Genomic DNA, 20,643 nt, shown 5'->3' on the forward strand with positions numbered 1-20,643 from the left:
ATAACTCAGATTTGGGACAGGGTACAAGCAAGTGCTTTATTTGGTAGTGATGGCCTCCTCAATTGCAGTGTCATTGTTAAAAGTGGCAGAGCGATGTCCTCGTTCCTTTTCTCCTTGTTTTTAAGGGTGAGGTATGTGGATCACACTCCCATTAAACAAACACAGTCATACAAGGTTTTCCATGTTCTAGATGTAACTTGGCAAAGGCTGAGGAATGCAGAGTTAAGACTGCTGGTGCAGATGTAATTAACTCCAGTGCCACTATGTGTAATATAGTTACAGTGTTCCATATGGGCCATCCAGTGCCTATCCAGTTACGTGTGCTGGGTTAAAACACCAGTTCAAGCATTCTGATTTAGCCTGGGACTGCACAAATACCTCAAACAGTCCAAAAAGACTTCTAAGAATGTGGCTTATTACATGATAGCAAATCAGAAGTGGGAGCTAACTAACTGGGAGCTAATCTAATGCTGTGTAATGTGGCACAGGAATAATCGTAGTAAAATTCTAATCCTCTGATCTGGCAGTGATTTGCAGAAGTTCTCTGGCTGTTGGTTCTGAATTCTTGGCAAAGAGTTCTGTGGAGTTTAAACTGCTCTTTCAATCCCTTAACACATGCCTTAAGCTTTAGGTTTTCTGAAAAAACTTTGATTCAGTCTTGGGTTGATTTTATTAATGAAGGAGAGAAATGCTAATTAGCAGACAAAGGAAAAGTCTGTGGTTTCCCATCCAGTGCTGTTACGAGATTTAAATCACTTGCATGAGTGTATTAATGCACACTGTACAGCTTGCAGCCCACAGTGCCTTTTTTTTTTTTTCCCCAAGTAAATAAATGTCAGCTTTCATCTTCCTGCAGACAGGACAGAGATTTGCTGATATCAACACACCACGTGTGTTATTGCTGCTATTTGTAATCGAGAGCGGGAGCAACTCAACAACAGTCACAGGGAACACAGGTTCGGTTTCATGTCCTGCTCACATGCGCTGCTGATCAAACTGGAACACGGGCAGTGCTGCACTGAAGCTGAATCCGACAGGGAGGATTAACTGGGGCAAGCGTTGCACTGACCTTGGCCTTGAATGTGTCTGAAATACACTATAACGGAAGGTAAACGCTCAACATGAAGGGCATCCTGATCCTTTTATCTGAGCCCACTGCAAAGTAGGGAGATGGGGGGGTTACTTTTACTTTTTGTGAATGCCTCAGGATCTGAGCATGCTCCGTGGAAGCAGGATACAGAGCAGACTGCAGCGCTGTTCTGTGTCTGTTAAGGAAACGAGCCCCACCTCAGCTAAAATGGGCAAAACATCCTTGGTAAACAGAGCGTTGGGCAGAGCTTACACAATTAGCAATTACTCCGTGAAAGCCAGGCTGGCCTCTGCCCAACTTTTAACTCAGCTTCTATCCTCCCACAGCATTCTGTTTAGAAACTATTTTTACTTTCAAACAATGATACTCACTAGCAACACCCATCCTGCAGGACGTGGGCTGCTCTGAACACCGGCCCTGCTCCTGCTTGCACTGAGAACAGCAGTGCCATCTCTTCCAGCAGAATAGGGAAAAGGCAGTGACTAGCACTTCATGTCCTATACATCTTCATTAGTGAAAGGGAAACAAATTGCCCCTACAGTGCGGCATTGTGAAGCTCTGCCCCTCACAAAAGGCTCCTTACAGTCGCTGTGACAATGGGTCCCGCAGGATGGAAAGTGAATGTGTTGTAATGCAGTCAGTCTGGGGAACAGAGTGAAGCCCCTGAAATCATCCCTGTCCTCAGACTGGATTCGATCTGTGCCTGAGAGAAAAAGTTTTCCACTGATTCTGCTTTATGTCAGCAGGATTGTACCTTAATTCCCTTTCAACAGCAAACCTCATTTTGTGATTTGACTGAAAAAATCCAGTCCATGGCGCTCTGCTACTTCCCATAGAGGCTTAGAGTGGCTCTTGAGGGTGGCAAGCTAGTGTTAGCAAACCAAGTGCTTGTTATGTGTCAGTGCTGGAGGTCAGAGTGCCTGGGAATTTGCCCAGAGTTACTTGAAACAACATTAACAACCGCTGGCCCCCCCAGACCCAGAATTTTGTCCCCACACACCCAGCCCTTCCCAATGCACAGCTTCCCAGAACTGCTAACTGCTTGAACAAATCCTGTTGCAGTAGAGCCTCCTCTTTTTGAAAATAGAACTAAAAGTACCCCGTATCCATAGGAAGCGGTGTAGAGAAAGCACAAGCAAAGAACTTGCTTTTGTTTCATAATCCAATTACTTTGGATGCACTGAATCAATGGGGCTATTCCAGCCCTGAGAATAAGGACAGCTCGTGTGGGTACGTGTCCTGAATCCCAAGCTCTGCCAATTCATGCCGGCATGCCTAAGGAAGTTCTTGCTTCCAGCTCTCAGTCTGCTAGATGCTATCGGGATGGTGGGAGGGGTGCCTGGCTGGGCGGTGCTCCATCCAAAGAGCCACAGCTTACTATAACAGATTGAGCTGCTAGAGAGATCCGTTTCCTGTGAGCTGCAGTGGCTGAGGGCTTTGATGGATTTTAACTTCAGCAGCTTGCAGTGTTACTGTCCTTCTATCATTCAGAAGCCCCCCAAAAAGTCACAGCTGGAGTCTCCAAGCTGGTCACTGGGGTTAAGCTATTCCACAAAGCCATGAGCCACACAGATCTGTCAAAATCATTGCTTAAGGACAAGGTCAGCAAAATCAACTAGCCAAAGCATATTTGTACACACATCCTCATGCTTTTCAGTGCACAGCAGCCAGATACGTATCAATGCCCAGCATGTGTCTGATTCCTATATTGTCATAAAATCAAGTGGGTTTTGTCAGCAGTTTGTAAAATCAAACACTGATGGTTTTTCACCCCAAGTAGAACAGGAGCAGAGCAGTGCTGTGAGGAAAAAAATGTGTGATTTATTGTTATAAAGGATGTTGCTCTGAAGAATATTTATGATTTAAATGAGGTCATCTGTTGTTGATGTTTTTTTTTCCCCCCTCAGTTATGGAATAATATGAAAGTTTTGAATGGATCCAGTTCTGGGTTAGTGTGAGTACCCATCTTGACTTTTTGTGGTATTCAAAATGGTGAATTACAGCTCTGATTTAGAAGAATAACATAAGAGCTGCTCTGGGACTGTAGTCTCCAAATTCTCCTCCTTTGGGTGTAAAGCAGGCAAAACGTCTGGGTTTGCTTAATTAAAAGTCGATGCCAGTAGATAACTGTTGGGAACTATTTAGACTGCAGCCAACAAATATATCTCATCACTATGGCTGCAAAAACAAACACCCACCAAAGAACTGTATCCGACACAGAGAAAAGAATGAAGGGAAACGGAATAATTTGCAGGCTGGATTAAATTCTTCACGTTCCCTCACACAAATCAGTAGTTAAAATGGGGGTGAACTCTGATCTCGGTGCAGATACACTGCTGGACATCCTGCCACTCTGACAGCAGCAGTCAAACATTGCTTTAATACAGACGTATCTTCTATTCAAAGATATTCTATCCCATATTTTTGATTATGGAACAGATTTGAAATCAAGGCTTTAGTTTTGCTTTTAAGTTGAGTTCATATTAGGGTTTTTTAATGTTTTCTTTTCTTGCCCTTCTGTTTTGTTTGCAGTTAAAGGAAACAGAACTTCCCCAGTGTTCTCTTAAGAATTCTGCCTGCTTAAGTAGAATGGGACCAATCCAGTCTTAAGCAAATATTGCAGTACTAACAAAAATGTAGTTTCCTGTAGTTTCCTGTAAAATGCATTAGTATATTTTGATTCCAAACATTTGTAATTATAAACGATGATGACAAAGTGAAAAAGAAAGAAAAAGAAAAGGGAAAGGGAAAGGGAAGGAAGGAGTTCTGCATCCAGGGCTATGTATCAATAAAAGGAATACGTAAGTGAGCATACGTTTTAGTAAGGGAGGGGCCCAGCTCACACTGGGATGACTACTGCTCTTCTTCTTTGATATACTGTTTATCCACTTATGCAGCAGCTGCCAAAACAGCATTTACAGCCAGATTGAATATGAGTTTGGTGCTATTTAGTCTGAGCACAGTTGGTTGTAAATAGCCGTTCAGCATCCTCTCTGCCAGAACCTGAGCTGCTCCTGTGTAGCAGGGGAAACCTCGAAAGAAGAGAAGCCAGAGGAAGAAACAGAGAACCTATCCAGATTAGTGCTTTAAGAGGAAGATGATAACAATCAAAACAAGCAAGCTGAAACTCTAGCTCTGTGGATAAGAGCCTCAGTTCTCCACACTCTTCTTGATACTTCTCTTCCCAGGAAAGCCTTGCTCACTTTGCCATGAGTGATTCCTGAAGACAAACTGCACCAGCAATTGTCATGTCCTTCCTGCTCTTCCTCTGGAAAGATCCAGTTCCTCTTAATCATTCCGAATCACAACAGCCAGCCTCAGGACATGCATCCCATCCTCTGCTAAGATGTAATGGTGAAATAACATACATAAGACTTCAAAATAATGGATAAATTCTTCCTTCGGAGTAACCCAGTCATTTCTTTATAGGAGTTTATAGGAACAATGGAAGATGTGAATCCATATCATTAGGAGAGCTGACTGTGCTAACTCTTGATAATGTGCTTACTATTCCAGACCATATCTCATCCAAAGAAAAGTGCTGTCTTCCAGAGATTACACTCAAACCCAATGAAATCTGCATGCTTACAAAAGTACCGCAGAACTGAATAATACACCAATGCGCTTCCAAAGTCTTTCTGGCAATGGCTTTTTAAACATTAAAGGTAGAGTTTCATACTTACACTGCAGTTTATGGATAGCCATAAACATTGCAGAAAACATTTCCTAGCTGTGAAAGGACTGAGGATCGAAATCTACCTCACCTCCTTTAATTTATTTTGCGCCATAAATGATGTTGAAATATACTGAATTTAACAACTTTCAAATACTTTCTGTACTTTGCTTGTGTATTTTAGAAAAGTAAATCGTATAAATGCACTTCCCCCCAGTCAGAAGTAAGAGTGACATCATATAAAGGGAATGTACACAACCCCAAAAGTGTCCTGCTGGTTTGTGTTAGCTTCCCTGGTCAGATCCATCCTGCGTAGCTCTAGTTAAGCTTTACCAGTTGAAAATAGACAGATATCTGTTTGAACAAAGAGGGAACAAAGAGTTCACTGCAGGGAGAAGCTTCCCTGGGCCCAGCAAACATGGAGCAAAGCTGATAGGAGTATTTCAAAGGTGAGTGCACACAAATTGATCCATGTTCTTCTGGTAGAAATTTAACCTCTCCTCCTCAAAAACTGCCATGCTCAGGAAAAGAATGAGAGAGAAGAGAGATGAAAACTCTTACAGAAAGGTTTAATATTTTTTCTCCTTCATCCAGATAAATATTGGCATATTTCCCTCAGCAGATGGGTAAAATGACCTGGGAGTTAAGGAGAAGGCAGGTCCTTAGGCAATGAGGGGAACAGAAGTGTTAGCAGTGTTTAGAACAAATGGTGGGTAGGCTGAGTAATGGAGGCCTTCATCTAAGTTTGTTTCTTGAGGACTTTGCTGGGGTTTTTCACTGGTGTGAGCGATGAATACACGTATTTCTTCTTCTTAGCTGGGAAAAGTTCATTTTAGAAAATGGACTTAAGAATAACACTGAGAAGACAACAGCACTAAAATGCACACTCATTTCATGTGCATGTCACTTATCTCTATGTTAGCCAACTAAACTGAGCTAATGCCCAGTTGGTGGTGGTAATACAGGTAGTGGTATCATTGTAGTTTATCAATGGCTTCTTTGAAAACTGAGGTCCTAAATAAGATTAGAGAACAGGAGAAAAAAAAGAAAAACAAACCGCTTCTATTTGAACTGTGTATTTACTGAAAGATCATAGCTCACTAGTAGGAGGTATATTGAGCAGATGAGTTGGCAGAGCCACACAGACAGCTGGTTTTGTCTGGCATACAGGTGTTTGACTTGGCTGCTTGCAGATGAGCCGCTAGATGCCAGAATCTGTGAGGGATCACCTTGTTTAAGAAAAGGTAACTCTCGTCCATTCCCATAGCAAGTTCAGTGAATGAGCCAGAGTGGCTATTTCATTTCCTCCCTACTCATCTCTGACATGGTTCAAAAAACCCCACTCTTCTTCTGCAAGAGTTGGATTTAGATGGGATTAAAAACAGTCGCTGTAGTTATGGGATTGTGGTTTTGCTTTTTCTCATGGTAGGTGTAGCAAGAACACACACTGCTGCTGCTCAGTAATCATTGTTTGGATCACAGACTATCATTAATATTTTGTCATTCTTCAGAAGGTGGTTGGATCATTTTCAATAGATATCTGAGCACTGTGTGCCTTTATTTGAAAGAATGTTTTTCAGTAGTTCCAAGATGAGATGAGATAGTATTTGCGTGTAAGCATGTTGGGACTTTGGGTTTTGTCCAAAAGAGTGCAGAAATAACTGTATAACATCAGCAAAACCAGTTTGCTGCTTTTTAAATTATAGTGAGCCATAAAGTAAATGTGCTTTATATTCTGTTGATAGGTGCCATCTGAGAATCTCCAATAGCAGCGGTGGATGCACGTGGTTAATGAAATGCTCTTTTGGAACTCTTATCATCAAGTTCAAACCTGGTAAAAATAGGTTAAGGAAACTTGCCCAGAGCATAATATTGTCACTGGTGTGCTTTTCCTTTTTATAGTCTGTGTGTTTGCAGCTATAGTGATCTGAAATGGCTGTTGAAGCCAAAGTTCTCCTGTCTGGTATTCCAGCCTACCTCCCTGTCAACAGCACTCACTTGATGCCTTTTACGGCATCTGTCTTTCCTGTATGGAATCAGTTTTGTGAGGAAGAGATGGAGCATCCTCGCTTGAATTCAGATATGTGACTACTGTAGAAAAATTATACTTGGATTTTAATAAACTTTGTCATTATTATTTTTATCCAGTATACATAAAGTATACATATAACAATATTTTGTTCTCGCTCTTCTTTTCACTTTAAGTAACAAACACTCAAAATGCTATTAAAATGCTCTTCCTAATACGGTGCTCTGTGAATGCAAGCTGGGCGGTCATCTTTCCAAACAGTGATTTTAAGATGTTAATTCCTATCCCTGGGATATACTTGCTCTGAAGAGCTTGTTGTAGTCACTTGTATATTGTGTTAAAGAAGCCCATGCTATGAGCGTGTCAGCTTCTTTTAGCAACAATTTTTGTTGGCATGGGATTGTCGCAGCAGCTATATTCGATTAACAGGTAGCCCCTAATTTAGAAATATTTGTGTTTTTGTGCACGTTAATAAACACATAAGTAAACATTCTGTATAGGCATAGAAAGTTAATTCTGCAGTAAAGTTACCAGACATTACAGCTTACAATGAAACTACTGGACCACAGTGACAGCCGCTCTCTGTTTCCATGTGTACACTTGTTGGTTTTTTTAGGAAGGTGTCAGATAACTGCAGAAAAAGGAATGTGTTTATATTTGGGATGAGCAATCCTGTTATGCTATTTCCAAGTCTGCGTTAATGCTGCATGTTTTCATTATGTTCCAGAGAGATGGCAAACAAAAAAGGAAGGAGGGGAAAAAAGTAAATGAAATTACAGACAGAGCCAAGTAAGGGAGGAATAAAAAATGAATCAAGAGAAGCCTGTGTGTAAAGAAGCGAAGTGGGAAAATGCATATTTTAATCCAAATAAGTGTCTATGCCAGTCTAGTTTTTAGAGACTGCTCTGTTTTAATGAAAGTTCAGTTAGCAGAAAACCAGCGTTATTAAAAGTATGAAAAGGGAGTTGCTCTTTGAAAGAAATACAAACTAAACTGATGGAAGAAACAGGTCCATGAACCGTAGCAAGTTTTACGCACACTAAATATAGTTGAAGAAGTTTGAATTGCTCTTTTAACTCTTGCACATCTTGGTGTCTGCTGTGCATTTGTTAAATCCTGACAGTTCTCCAAATGTAAAATGTGTAACACGGTGGATTGGTCCTAAAGCTGCAATGCTGGGTTTTGTTGTTGTTTCTTATTCCTTTTGACGTGTTCTGCACTCTCATATTCCTTTCCATATGATATGGTTTACTAAAGGTTTACCTCTTAATGATGTGTCTCAAGAAATGTGGCATCTTTTAATGCCATAGTCCAATAGCATCATCCTATTCAACAATGACACATCTGGGGCATTTCAGCAGTTGCCATTTTAACAAATATGTAGCTTTAGATGAAATACAATGGTTTGGTTGTGTTTTAGACATCCCCAGTGCTTTGTCTGAGTTAATCAGTGCGCTTATATGACATTCTTGGTTATAGTGATGTTGTAACTCTGCTTTTTATAGGTGTGGTAGGTGTGAAGCTATAAGGTAGGAGCCTATGAATCCAGACCAGTCATTGGAATACCATATGGAGCCTGGCAATGATATTACACAAGTGAGTGCTTTTGTATGGGTGTATTGACATTTATTTAGAAATTTGGAAAAATGACAGAGTGGCTCTGAATTAATGACCTTCCAGCTAAGTCATGCTTACGTAGGGCAGGGGCTCAATTGAATCAAAAGGTAATTGCCATTTGGAAGGCAAATTGTCAATGATCAGTACCTTCTTTTCATAGATGTCCATGAAGACTTATCTCAGCAAAGCCCCTCAGGAGACCAGCATGTTGGTGAAGCATTGACACAGGCTGCCCCGATGGTGGTCCCTGGAGGTGTTCAAGAGCCATGGAGATGTGGTACTGAGGGACATAGTCATTGGGCATGGTGGGGGTGGGCTGACAGTTGGACTAAATAATCTTTCTGGTCTTTTCAAGCTTTAATGGTTTTATGATTCTAAAATGAAGTTCTGGAGAGGGCAAGGGGACCAGGACCCCCCACAGCCCAGCACCTTGCAAGAGTCTGTCCCAGCCAGAGCTTATGCGCAGCCTGAGCTAAATCATAAAAGTTTGCTCCTGAACAGTCATTCTGTTGAGTGCGTTTTTGCAGTCACATCAGTTCACAAGCTGACAGCTTAACTTAAAACACACAGTACAAGCTTCACTGTCCTCAGTGCCTTGAAGCTGCTGAAGACGTGGGGCCTGCTGCAGCCCTACCTCCCCTGGGTACCGCAGCTCCCCACAGACCCCTGGTTGGTGGCTGAGTGCCACAAGTTACACTTCTGGATGTGTCATTACTGCTGTGTTACTGCAGTGACTGATTTATTATGCAAGTCTGCGGTTATACTGTAATCAAAAATCCATGCGGCTTAAGGGAGGGGGGAATAGGATAACCAGTGTTAGCAGGGAGTGGGTTTGGATTCTGTAGGTGTTGAGTTGTCACCAGAAATACTTAGCTTTCTTTTAATATATCACACAGTACTTTACCTTCTGAATAACAAAAAACAACAAAAAAAACCCACTGATAACGATTTAAAAGACCTTGTCATATATTAAAGAAACTCAAAAGACCTAAAAGAGGGGGGAACCAAAAGGGTAGTCAATATAAATTGTGATATCTCAAACAAGAGCCAAGCTAAAAAATGATTCGGTGTTTACTGGCCAAAGAAAACAAATCTCTGTTAGGCCTACCCTGCCTACTCCTCTCTTAAGGCTCATATACCTACACATGGGAGCTCTATGGTGGAAGTTCACATTTAATTCTGTTTTATTTTACTTGGCAATTGTATTCCTCCAGCATTATTATTTTTCAGCACTCAGTATTTTTAATGCTGCATCTCAACAGAGATATAAGAGCCCAGTCAATCAGTCCTACAAAATGTCCTACAACTATGATCTCCATTCTTGATTTGGAATCTACTGACAAATGAATTTGTGCTAATACTGCATTTCTGTGATTGTACAGATTTGCCATCCAGTGTTCTGGGCCAGCATTAAGACAGACATGGTACTGAGGATGACCAAAGACTGACTATGCCAAAAAGAAAGGATGCTGATGGAAGGTAAGGAGGAGTGTGTATTCACCAATAGGCAGAATTCCCATCAGTTCAGGATTCTTTGTTTGTGCCTCATCAGGTAGAAGGATGTCAAGAATGGCAGAAACTATAGATCATGGCCAGTGGAGTTGGTGATAAATTGCAGGAAGAGTTGAAGTGACTAGAGAAAATCTAGGAGTGCTGAGAATATTACTGCTTCAGGAGCTCTAACACTGAACATCAATGTGTCCAATGCCAGACCTGTTGGAATAAACCAGAAGTGTCAGGGAAGAGTAAGAATAGTAAAAATATATGATATTTCTTTCATGTACTCTCCTGTGTTCCAAGTTTGTGGAATTTCCTGAATTTGTTGAGATTTGTCTGTATAGCAGCCTCTGAGGATCTCTTTTCCATATCCTTATTCAGACTTGTACCAAACATGCATAAATTTCTTGCATCCATTTTAGCCACTCTTGAGTTTCACTATTACCTGTTGCATGCAGAAAATCTACCCTTCTTCTTTGAACCTGGCTCTCTGTATCTTCATTTGTTCGTGCCTGGTTCTTGTGTTGAAAGAAGCAGTAGTCTTTGTCTAAGCCCTTTATGTCATTAAGGATTTTGCAGCCTTCCACTCTTTATCCAGCATAAAGATTCCAAGCCCAGCTAATGATTTTTTTTTGTATGAAAGCTCTTCTGAACCTTTAATCATCCTTGTTACCTTTCTCAGATTATTTGCCAGATCTTAAGATGATGGCACCAGAACTGCACGCATCACTTAGGATGTGGGTTAGTAGAGGATTTATATGGTGACAAGATTTCCTGTTTTGTTCTCTGTTCACTCCTCTTCCTTATGCTTTTTAAAGTAATTTTTTTCTAAGAGATGTGTTATGGGTTTTCCAAATAATCAAGTGAGAAAAGTGGTGAGTATTTTTGACCTAATTTGAAAGGCTCAAGACAATAAGACAAAGATATCCTTATTCCATGTGTTCTTCAGAAGTCACATAGCTTTCCTTCTGTAGTATAGACTAAGAATAATGGGTCCCCTTTTTGAACAGACATCTCTGAGTTATATGCGTTTCCAGCGTCTGTACAAATCTCTTGACAAAACACTCATGCCTCTCAGATGAATCAGTTTATCCCTTAAAGGAATGTCATTAATGATAGGAACTTCTAACATTACATGAAAACATCATTTGGATTGTAAGCATTACACTTGGGAAACCTGTGTGCTTAATATTGGCCAACCTGTGGCTCGTGTACCTCTCTTTAAACTCCCTCATGTCATGAACAAAACAAACCACCACTTTATTTCTTTCAACATGTCTATTAAATTCCACAGGATATTTTGGAATAGGAAAACAATATATTATCCTAATCAACTCTGTAGGTTTTCTTCCATAATCTCTTTGCTGCTTCTGGGCCCTCTTGGTGAAATCACGTCTATTATCACTTCCTACATCGTCTTATACTCTTTTTTCTTGTGTCTGTTTCTCCCAGACAAACCTCATTTTTATTATGTTGTTTGGTTAAATTATATTGTCTTCACTGTAGTCGTTTCTTCAGAGCATTCAAGCTGGGTTTACGTAGAGATCTTTCTTAAGAATAACAGTTTAGAGTGAGGAGCCTGGGAAGATAATTTACTAAATTTCCTCAGTAAATCACAGTTTTGACTAGACCTAGGCCAACCCTGACCAAGACAATTTAGAACTGATTTGGGGTATGTCTACGTTATTCAAAGAAAGCTGCTATAAATGTATACTTGGATGGATTTTCTGTAGCTCTTTGCAAGTCTGGACTCCATTTTATGGAGTTCACATTTCTTCAGTTGTGAAAACAGAAGAACACGATCTAATATTTACCTTACTCCTTCACATGCCAAACATCTCAAATCGAAATAATCTCTGTATTGTAGTGACTCATTCAGCCAGAGAAACTTAACGCACTTTATTCACATGAATGTTTTAACCATCATGACACTTCTGTGAACTCATCAGGTGTTACTGACTGCCTCTGGATGTTGGCCATCCTGCCAGTGTCGCCTAGGAAGTTTGGCAGAGCATCTTCAGAATCTCACCTTTCAGTTTCATTTGCACTTTAGAAGTGCTGTTCCAAAATGAAAATAAAAGGATGCTTCCCTAACAGTCAGTCCTGGCAAGAATAAATACTACAACTCTGAACTCATCATGCTAGTGAATGCCGTGCTCCAGCAGTTTATTTAATAGTGGTGGTATTTATAGAAAGCTCCCTCACGTGATGTTATTGCCAGTAACACAGATGTCCCTTGAATGCACTCTACTTTAAATAAAGGTGAAAGGCTAAGGAAAATATAAAAAGCACCCACCTTTAATATTGGACTTCAACAATAACAAGCAGGGTGTGGCCACTCTGAAACTGTGGCTTGACGGATGCTTGGGAGAAGGGAAGGGTGGGAAAGCTCTCTTCTCACCAGTTCCACAGTCCCGTTAGCAAAAACACATCTGACACCCATGACTGTGGCCTGGGAGATACAGTGAGAACAGGCAGTGCCCTCAGTTACTGCAGTGAATAAAGTGTCCTGCTAGTGCTTGGAATGTAACCATGGAATAAGCATTTTTAGGGGTGTTAATGTGTGTAATGTTTGCAGAAAATGCCCTTTCCCGTTTGAGAGTGGTTTGATAGTGAATGAAGTTCAAGGGAACATGGGTAGGTCAGAGATGGGAAAAAATTCCTTTTACTCATAGATGAGAGTTCTCCTTGGAATACCATAAAGTCTTCAGAGGGTCTTGTTTGTTTTAACTAATAGTAATGGCCCGACATTTCTGTGAGCTAAAATGCTAAGCCTTAAGTAATATGTATGCACCTGAAATCAACTCAGTGGAAGCTGGAGGCATCCTCAGCCTGAAAGAAAAAAAAAATCACATTTAGATCCACCCAGCATAGACTTCCAGTAACCCGCAATCACCCAGAACTCATTCTCCAACATATGATGTCACCTGGAACGAGCACTCCGTTTTATGAATTCTCCTTTTATTGGGGTTTATTCATTGAGTTCTGATTCAAGAAGAGTCAGAGCTTAAGGAAGGTTTCTAGTGACTAAAGTCACAGCCAATGTGCTTGGCTGTACCAAAAGACTCCAGCAAATATCTTCAGCTCTATCTTATCTAACTGTGAAAATTGTTATTCTTAGAAAAGGGAGTGTTTTTCAGAGTGTATAGCATGGTTGAGTACCTGCCATAAAGCAGATTTCTCATGTCTCAAAAATGATACAAGCAGGTTGCAGTGAGCCCAGCATCGAGACAGATTTTGTCTGGGCTCATTCAGCACATGGAAAAAATATTTCATCTCAGTTCTTCACAAGCTGACACCACAAAGCCATTCCATTTATTTTTTCCTGACATGTTGTTGTGTTGTTCAATACTGTATTTCATTTCCCCTGACTTTGGAACTAACTGGTAGGGCTGAGTGAAACTCTGATATTTCCACACTTACAAGGAAAAATGAGATCATAAAATACAAAGCTAACATCCAAATAATGATTGGGGTCCCTGTACAGCTAACTGGGTGCTGTGCAGCTATTTGTGTTGCTATTTGTGCATGGGTGCTACTTGAAAAAAGAAAAACAAGATTCTCTTACAACAAATTTTCCCGTAATCTTTGGCTGTCAACTCGAGAAAATTAGCAATCCTGAAAGGCACAAATAACACAACTTCCTCATCTGTGTCCTTGTAGCTCGCAGCTGCTCTGGGCTCAATGTTATGCACAGGGGTACAAGAAAAATGGAGCACACTGGGGCCTTAGAGAGGGACTGAGCTTTACCTGCATGAGAACAGATCTGTTCCAGAGTTTCATATTAGTTGACCTATGAAGATGAAAGTAGGACTGGTTGCATTTAAAAGGTATTGAAAATGTACATAAAATGTGACTCACTACTATTTTCTTTTGTCTCTTTAGTTCGTGGTTTGGAATCAAGCAAATTCTTTTTACACTGATCCAGCAGCAAATGTTTGTTTGTCAGTTTGTTCCAAACAGCAGCTGAAGAAAGAAGTGGAGACACATCTGAGCAAAAATCAAGGATGGGAAAGTTCAGAGAATGCCATGATGACAGAAGTCCCTTGTAAAATGAGAGCAGGAGAAACTGCAAACAGAAACAAGTCCATTGTCAGCCTGGAGCCACCACTCCCCCTTCCAGAGGAGTCTACTTTAGCTCTGAAGCTGGGTAAGTCATTGAATCACTTTTACCCATCTCTGGCCCTTTGCCTCTATTGATTCTTCAGACTGAAGGCTCCTCAGAGGTGGCAGCCTGTCCTTGCAGCCCCAATCTTTGTGCTGCCTGGTTGGAGATGTACTGCTGGTACACTGTCGTCTGGCATACACCACAACACAGTTCATAAAAAGTATTGTTTTACAACAGCCCTTTTCTTCAAATCCCAAGAAAAGGCCATAACGTAATGTGTTATAGGAACAGCTCTGATCTGGTAACATTAAAGATTACCCAATCTACTCTCTGGTTACCCCAGAAGTCAGATGAAGTTGTAAAATCCCTTCCAGCAAGTTGGTGTGATTCTAACCTGAGTTTTGGCCTGAGCCTGAAAGTGTTTTTTCTCAAGAGAGTTCCTTTGAAAAGCTAAGGTGTGAAATGTATGTCTCAGAATGATTGTGGAGTTTTCAGGGATTCAGGTCTTGTTCCCGTATTTGCCAGTGCCCTTTGGCTTGCCTTTCTAGCTTAAAATGGCAGTTTTCAAAAGGGGGAAAAAAAGAATCTTCTATTGCAAGTATATTAATGCGAAGTGATTTTTTTGCATGTGCACAGCAGAATAACAGCAATGACTCTGTGACCTGTCCAAGCTCAGGGAGCTGTTTCTGTCAAATACTTTTGGTATGACTGGACACACGCTCAAATGAAGATCTTTGTTTAGTAAATACTGAATATTCCCCAGTCCTTTATATCCTGTCGTCATTTCCTTTGTACAGCTTGCAGCTGTAGTTTCAAGCCAATGTGCAGAGCTACTTGGTCAGGGAGTTTCATAAGTGCAGTTAACCGTGTAACGGAGATCTTTTCTGATGCTTTTCCTCTCAGAGTTCTTGGAGTTCTGCAGGCTGCATCCAAAGGGGCCTATACCAACATCTTCTGCATAAAACTTGTCTTTAGTAGATTTGTTCACTGTCCATTTAATTGTGAATATACTGTAATGCAAACAAAGATATATGTTTATGTGTATAAGAGTAGGGAAGTTGGGTGCCGTGTTGTCATGTTTTGTGGTTTTGGAAAACCACAGGCTGTAGGGTGGAGATAGCCATTGTACTACATTAGCTATTTTCTCACAGTTTAAGCAGCAGCAGCTCAATACTCTGTGGCCCAGACAGCAAAATACCCAAGAACAAAGCAGATCCTTCTGTATGTACATCTGAAAAGAGGTGGGAGGAAGGGGATGCTGGCTGGTTCTTGAGTGCTCTGTGAGGTGGGCAGAAACAGGAATATGGAAAGGGGAAAACTGTGTCATGGAGGATCTTCGTGATAAGGAACATACACTGGGGGCAGGAGGACTGCTCATGGTGGGTATTCACCATGATTAATGACTGTGTACGTGTTGGCTTTTAGTGGCAAGATGGAAACCAGCATTACTGGCAGGTTTGAGTCATGGACAAAGCACACTGGTTTCAGACTGAAATTTTCCCTCTTTTTTTCCTCCCATTGAAATGGAAATCATCACTGTGGGTATTTTCCTTTATATCGTCCTCTTCCTGTATGATTCCGCTGTCTGAATGTGCAAGTGATTAACGCCAAGCTACAGTTAATTAATCAAATAATAAACATCTGCGATGGGGCTGCGGCCCCTCTCAGCTCTCACTCCATGGAAGCTCTGACAATGGGCTTTGGCTGTGAAGGGCAGGAGAGGAGCTTGGGAGGTGCACAGCAGGAAATGAGAGGAAACCAAGAGCCTCTTGCAAGTACAGCAGTGAGCAGCTCTTACATGGCAATATAATTCTGTGACAGAGGTGAAAGGCAAGTCATTATTTTCCCCTTTCCTGCCTTGTAGAATTTATATATATTCAAAGCCACAGTGTGAAGCCTGCAAATTTTGGAAATACTCAAACTCAGCACCTCTTGGGGATTATTCTATATGCGATACCGGAGAACTGAACAATAAAATCCCATGGCTGTGAGCAGCAGAAGGTCACTCAGTGCTCCTACACTAACAGCTGAGACCCAGAGCTGCTCACATCAGGGCAGTGATCCTCCCAGAAATGCTTTCTCCAGAGTTAAGACAATGGAACAGCACAGGCTTTCAGGAGCATGGAAGTCAGAGCCACTGTCTGAAGTAGAAATGATTCTGTTGATGGGGTAGCAGAAGAAAGATGACAAATGATATTATCACACTGAGGGAAGCGATAAATCTGTGGTGTCCAGAATACCAAACTGATGATTAGCTCCTTCAGTCTCAAATTAACCTCATTAGATTTTGCAAATGGAAAACCTCTTTTGAAAAACGACTTCAAAACTGAACCTTACTCCCAAGAAATGGCTGGAATTTGACCTCTTTCTAACAGCTTTCATTTTTCCCCTTTTACTTAAACGTATTATTATGTCGCCAATAAATACAATAAGCGGTGTCTTCTGCCAAAATACTTCATAACATACTATCAGTCTTCCAGAGGGAATGGGGAGGGGAGTTCTGTTTGTTCAAAAATTAAGGGAATTAAAAAATAGAGGTTACATAGAACACGTATTTCATTATTAGACAGTCTCAGAGGCCACGAGAACAATTAAAGATGTTTTCTATTGGACTTTCATGCAAAAAAAAATGGTTTTTGCCAATTCATTTATACCACTAATTATCTTGCAGAAATAAAACAGCTCCATGAAGGCCTGGATTCTGGATCACAGCCTGTAGCTCCACAGTCACACCTGCCCGTGGGAATTTTAACACAGTGTTCCCCAGGTGCTGCAATTGGGTCATCAGCTCCACCATGGGGCTCAGGAACAGGCATGGCTCTGTGGGAGCTGGCAGCAGACACCACCCAGGGCACAGGAATGGAATGTTATTTATCATCTCCAGGCAGACTCTGGAGCAGGAGCAGTTCTGTATTATGGCTTTTCTGCAGCACAGTTCCCTGTGGCCAGAAGCAAGGACAGGTGAGTCAGCAGTCTGTGTCCTTAAGGTGTGGGAATCCTACCATGCTATTTGGGTGATGAAAATAGTCACAACATGAAATGTTGTCAGAGCAGCAAGGATAGGTCTAACAGCACAGATTTGGGGGAAATTCTTTTTCTTTTGTTTCTGGAAACTGAGCTCTTTATCTGCCTCTCCCACCTGTTCCAGCTGCACTCTCAGGATTGTATTTAGTTTGCAAGGTTCAAGGTTAGCCTGAAGTTGGGCTCAGACCATGGCCAAGAACTGTAAACATGGGAAAGGCATGTAGTATGCACCCACTGGGGAAATGCCATATGGTGCTCTTCCTCCTCCCCTTCCTTGCTAGTGAAAGGCCACTGATGTTTTTGCAATGAACCCTCTAGGAGAGAACACGTAGCACCTAGACAAAACTGCCGCAGAGCAAGGCTGGAGTTTATTCCTTGTCTGAAATCCTTAACCACACGACTCATGCGTGGGACTGGTGTTTGTGGAATCACAGCTTCTTCTCATCTCAGTGCTCAGGGTATGTCTGCATTGCTTAGTGGAGATACCTGTTCTGGCTCCAAGTGAGTTATCTCAGCACATAGTACAGCTGTGTCACTGTGGTGCCCTCAGTCCTATTCTCCACCATTTCCAGACAGCATGAACCTTCTGTTAACTGCTACATTATATGGGCTCTGAAAAGGGCAAGAGATAAATGTTTTAAATTTGATGTAAGCGTAAACTCACAAAAGGCCAGTTTTTGTGTAAACCTTCCACAAATTCATCTAGAGCTGTATTGCAGTGCGCAATTTCCACCACCAATGGCTTATGTAGGTGATGTGATTCTATCTCCATGTCCCCACACAGCGTGTGACTGGCTGGAAGGCACCCCATGTATCTGAGTTTTCCTTTGAAGGTCTGGGCACCATCAGTGCATTCTGAAGGATTAAACCTGGTTTCCTATTTTCAATTAGGTTTCTCTTGCTTGAAAATTCCCTTGGTAAAAGTAGTGCCTGCTCTTACCTCCCCTTCTGCTTCCCAGGAGCAGTGGGGTCTCATAGGCCATACACTGCTCCCAGTTCCATTTGCATTGTCCCTTTTGCCATCCTGGTGCATATGGGGGAAAGAAGGCAGCAGATAAATGTGTTAAACTGGCTTTGTTTTGTACACCTTCTCTCCAGCAGAGAGGAAGGAAATGTGTACACATACCGGAGCATGCAGGACAGAAAATGAGCAGCGTGTCAGGTTAAAGCAATTACAGCTCTGGGTTGTAAGGGTGACGTGTTAACGGTGCTGCTCAGACAAGTGATTTGGCCTCTTGGCTGCTCATGGGGATGCTGGGTGGTATCATGACAGAGTTTTCACATGGCTAGAGCTTCATTACATCATTTGTTAGTATATAGTATATCACAAGGGAATTTTACTTTATTTAATATAGTAACAATGAACATCTGGCTGCATTACAGTCCTCTGTGTCAGCAAGGACGCAGTCAAAATATATCAGCCTCATTTAAAACACTCAAATTATGTTTTTGTAGGCTGGCCAGTATACACTGTGAATGAGCAAAACAAGGAAAAGACAATTCAATAACGGAGATAAAATGTCAAACATAATGAGAGCCTGAGCACCAATGCAGAATAAATGCTGGCATGAAAGGTGTTAGAGGGATTTAACCTACTTAAGGGACATAGATTATACAGGTATCTCATTTCTGAGGCTGCTTTGTTGCCTAGCAGGACTCTAAGGCAGGAGTTACATATGATACGCTGTTTATGTCATGATTCTGATCAAATTATGATCTGACTTGTCTGAAAATTCCAGTGTTAAAAATGTCAGCTGTTAGCTCCTTTAGTGGGAGCTCTGTGAGCTTAGTGGGGACATCTGATCATTCCTGACTACTGACATTGTTCTGTTAGGGCAGCGTCTGTACCACGTCCCCCCCCTTCCCCATTAGCCATGTCATCACTGCTGCTGCAGAGGACACCCGACCTTCTCTGCCAATCTGGGTATGAATAGTAGAGAAAGCAAATGCCATCTGCACCCTGGCACTGTGTGTTCTATTACAGGAGCTAGCACTCAGTTACAGCCTCTGTAATGGCTGTCAGACTGCTTTGCCAGCCTCCTCCTTCTCACTGATTCCAGTCTGACCTTCATCGAGTCTCTTAATTTTTCAAAACCTCTGTTGAACAAGAAGAGAGTTCAGCCTAAGTGTTATTTACTTGTGTGCTGTGACAGATGGACAGACTTCTGTAATCCATTTAGTGAAGTTTGCTGAAGTATACACAGTATTAGAGGTTAATAATGGGAAGAAGAGGACTTAGATATCAATTCTTGTCAGTCCATAGTGTTACCCCACAGACCTTTCCAAAGCACTTTGTAGATATTGGTTTGCACGCTGGAAACAGCCAAAAGGGTAATGCTACCATTAGCTTTTCCTGCCATTAGGCACAAGTGGATGTATTCAGAATGTTCACCCTCCTCGTAGCTGGGTTCTTTGGGTATCAGATGTTTGCAGTTTTCTTCAGAGCACCCCCCAGCTCACCTGGTATTCTGCTTTGTGGACAGCTGGCCAGAACTGGTTCACCTTACTAACCACTGAATGAGCTATTGACACTGGGATCTTGTTAATTTGATGTAACCTAGTCACACACAAATGGCAATAAAAAGAAGGTTTTCAACAAGATGGCCCCATTTAAGGTCATAACATAAGAAAAAGAAAAGGAATTATATTTTGCAGACTTTAATTATTATTTTTCTTTAGAAAGCAGTTTTATGATCTGTGAAAGACATGGGGGGGGGGGGGGAACATTGCCCTCAGCCCCAAGTGAATTGGATCAATACCCATACAGGGCCTGTGAAACAAACAGAGAGTGGTGATGTCCCACATCTTACAGGCACTAAGGGGGAAAGTGATGACTGAAGGTTATAGGAGTGAATAAAACCTTCCCAGTGTAAGGACTCCCTGTTGTTTTGTTCCCAAAGTGACAAATTGCTCTGAAAGCCATGAAATGCAAAGGTCCTGCTTGCCTGCAGCAAGGAAACACCTTCCTGCCTTTCAAGCAAGAGAAACTGAAATGCAAAGCTGGTGCTCTTTTCCTAGGAGGAAGGTGCTGAAATGGTTTATTGAGCTCACACGGATGTGTCTGGAGCCTGTGCGAAGGAAGGTGCCTTCTACCTGTGGCTTCCCAGCTGTGGAGGCAGACACAGGGGAGTGCACGTGATGTGTGTTGAAGGAGGAGGGAAGAAAATGACAAGTTCTCAGCCTCTTGATTGAAGCGAGGGAATTAGATTGAGAGAGATGTAGGACTTTGTATTGGGTTGAACATTTCACATGACAAACACCCAGAAAAAACAAATGTAATGAAAGTTTTACTGTCTTCGGAATAATGGAGAGAGACATTTATTATGCTTGTGTGAGGACAAATAATGTAATTAAGGCTGCATTACAATAACAATTGTGACAATAGCTATTTTTAAGGTACTTAAACTCTGACAAATTTTCTTCTTAAGCTTTCTGGATTGCTGCAGCAGGTGATAAAAAACTCACATCCCTTTTTAACAATTTCAAAAGCAGTGCCATTATATTAAGGCTTTGATGTAGCATAATGCCTAACAAAGTCACTTCAGCATTTATTTAAGTGTTTTTTATGTTATTTGCCATATAGGCACCAGACACTGCAGGTCAGG

General features: G+C 41.6%; 1 long non-coding RNA gene across 1 annotated transcript in view; it reads left to right on the forward strand.

Moving 5' to 3' along the window:
• Window positions 1–20,643, forward strand: part of LOC107318798 — a 41,737-nt gene that overhangs the window by 12,266 nt on the left and 8,828 nt on the right. The window contains exons 5-11 of the long non-coding RNA XR_004308566.1: window positions 4,607–4,755; window positions 6,509–6,597; window positions 8,298–8,388; window positions 8,570–8,686; window positions 9,792–9,888; window positions 13,856–14,056; window positions 16,686–16,975. This is a non-coding gene — a long non-coding RNA (uncharacterized LOC107318798). The remainder of the gene's footprint in view (window positions 1–4,606; window positions 4,756–6,508; window positions 6,598–8,297; window positions 8,389–8,569; window positions 8,687–9,791; window positions 9,889–13,855; window positions 14,057–16,685; window positions 16,976–20,643) is intronic.

This window comes from Coturnix japonica, chromosome 10 (genome assembly GCF_001577835.2).
Source record: "Coturnix japonica isolate 7356 chromosome 10, Coturnix japonica 2.1, whole genome shotgun sequence".
NCBI lineage: Eukaryota > Metazoa > Chordata > Aves > Galliformes > Phasianidae > Coturnix > Coturnix japonica.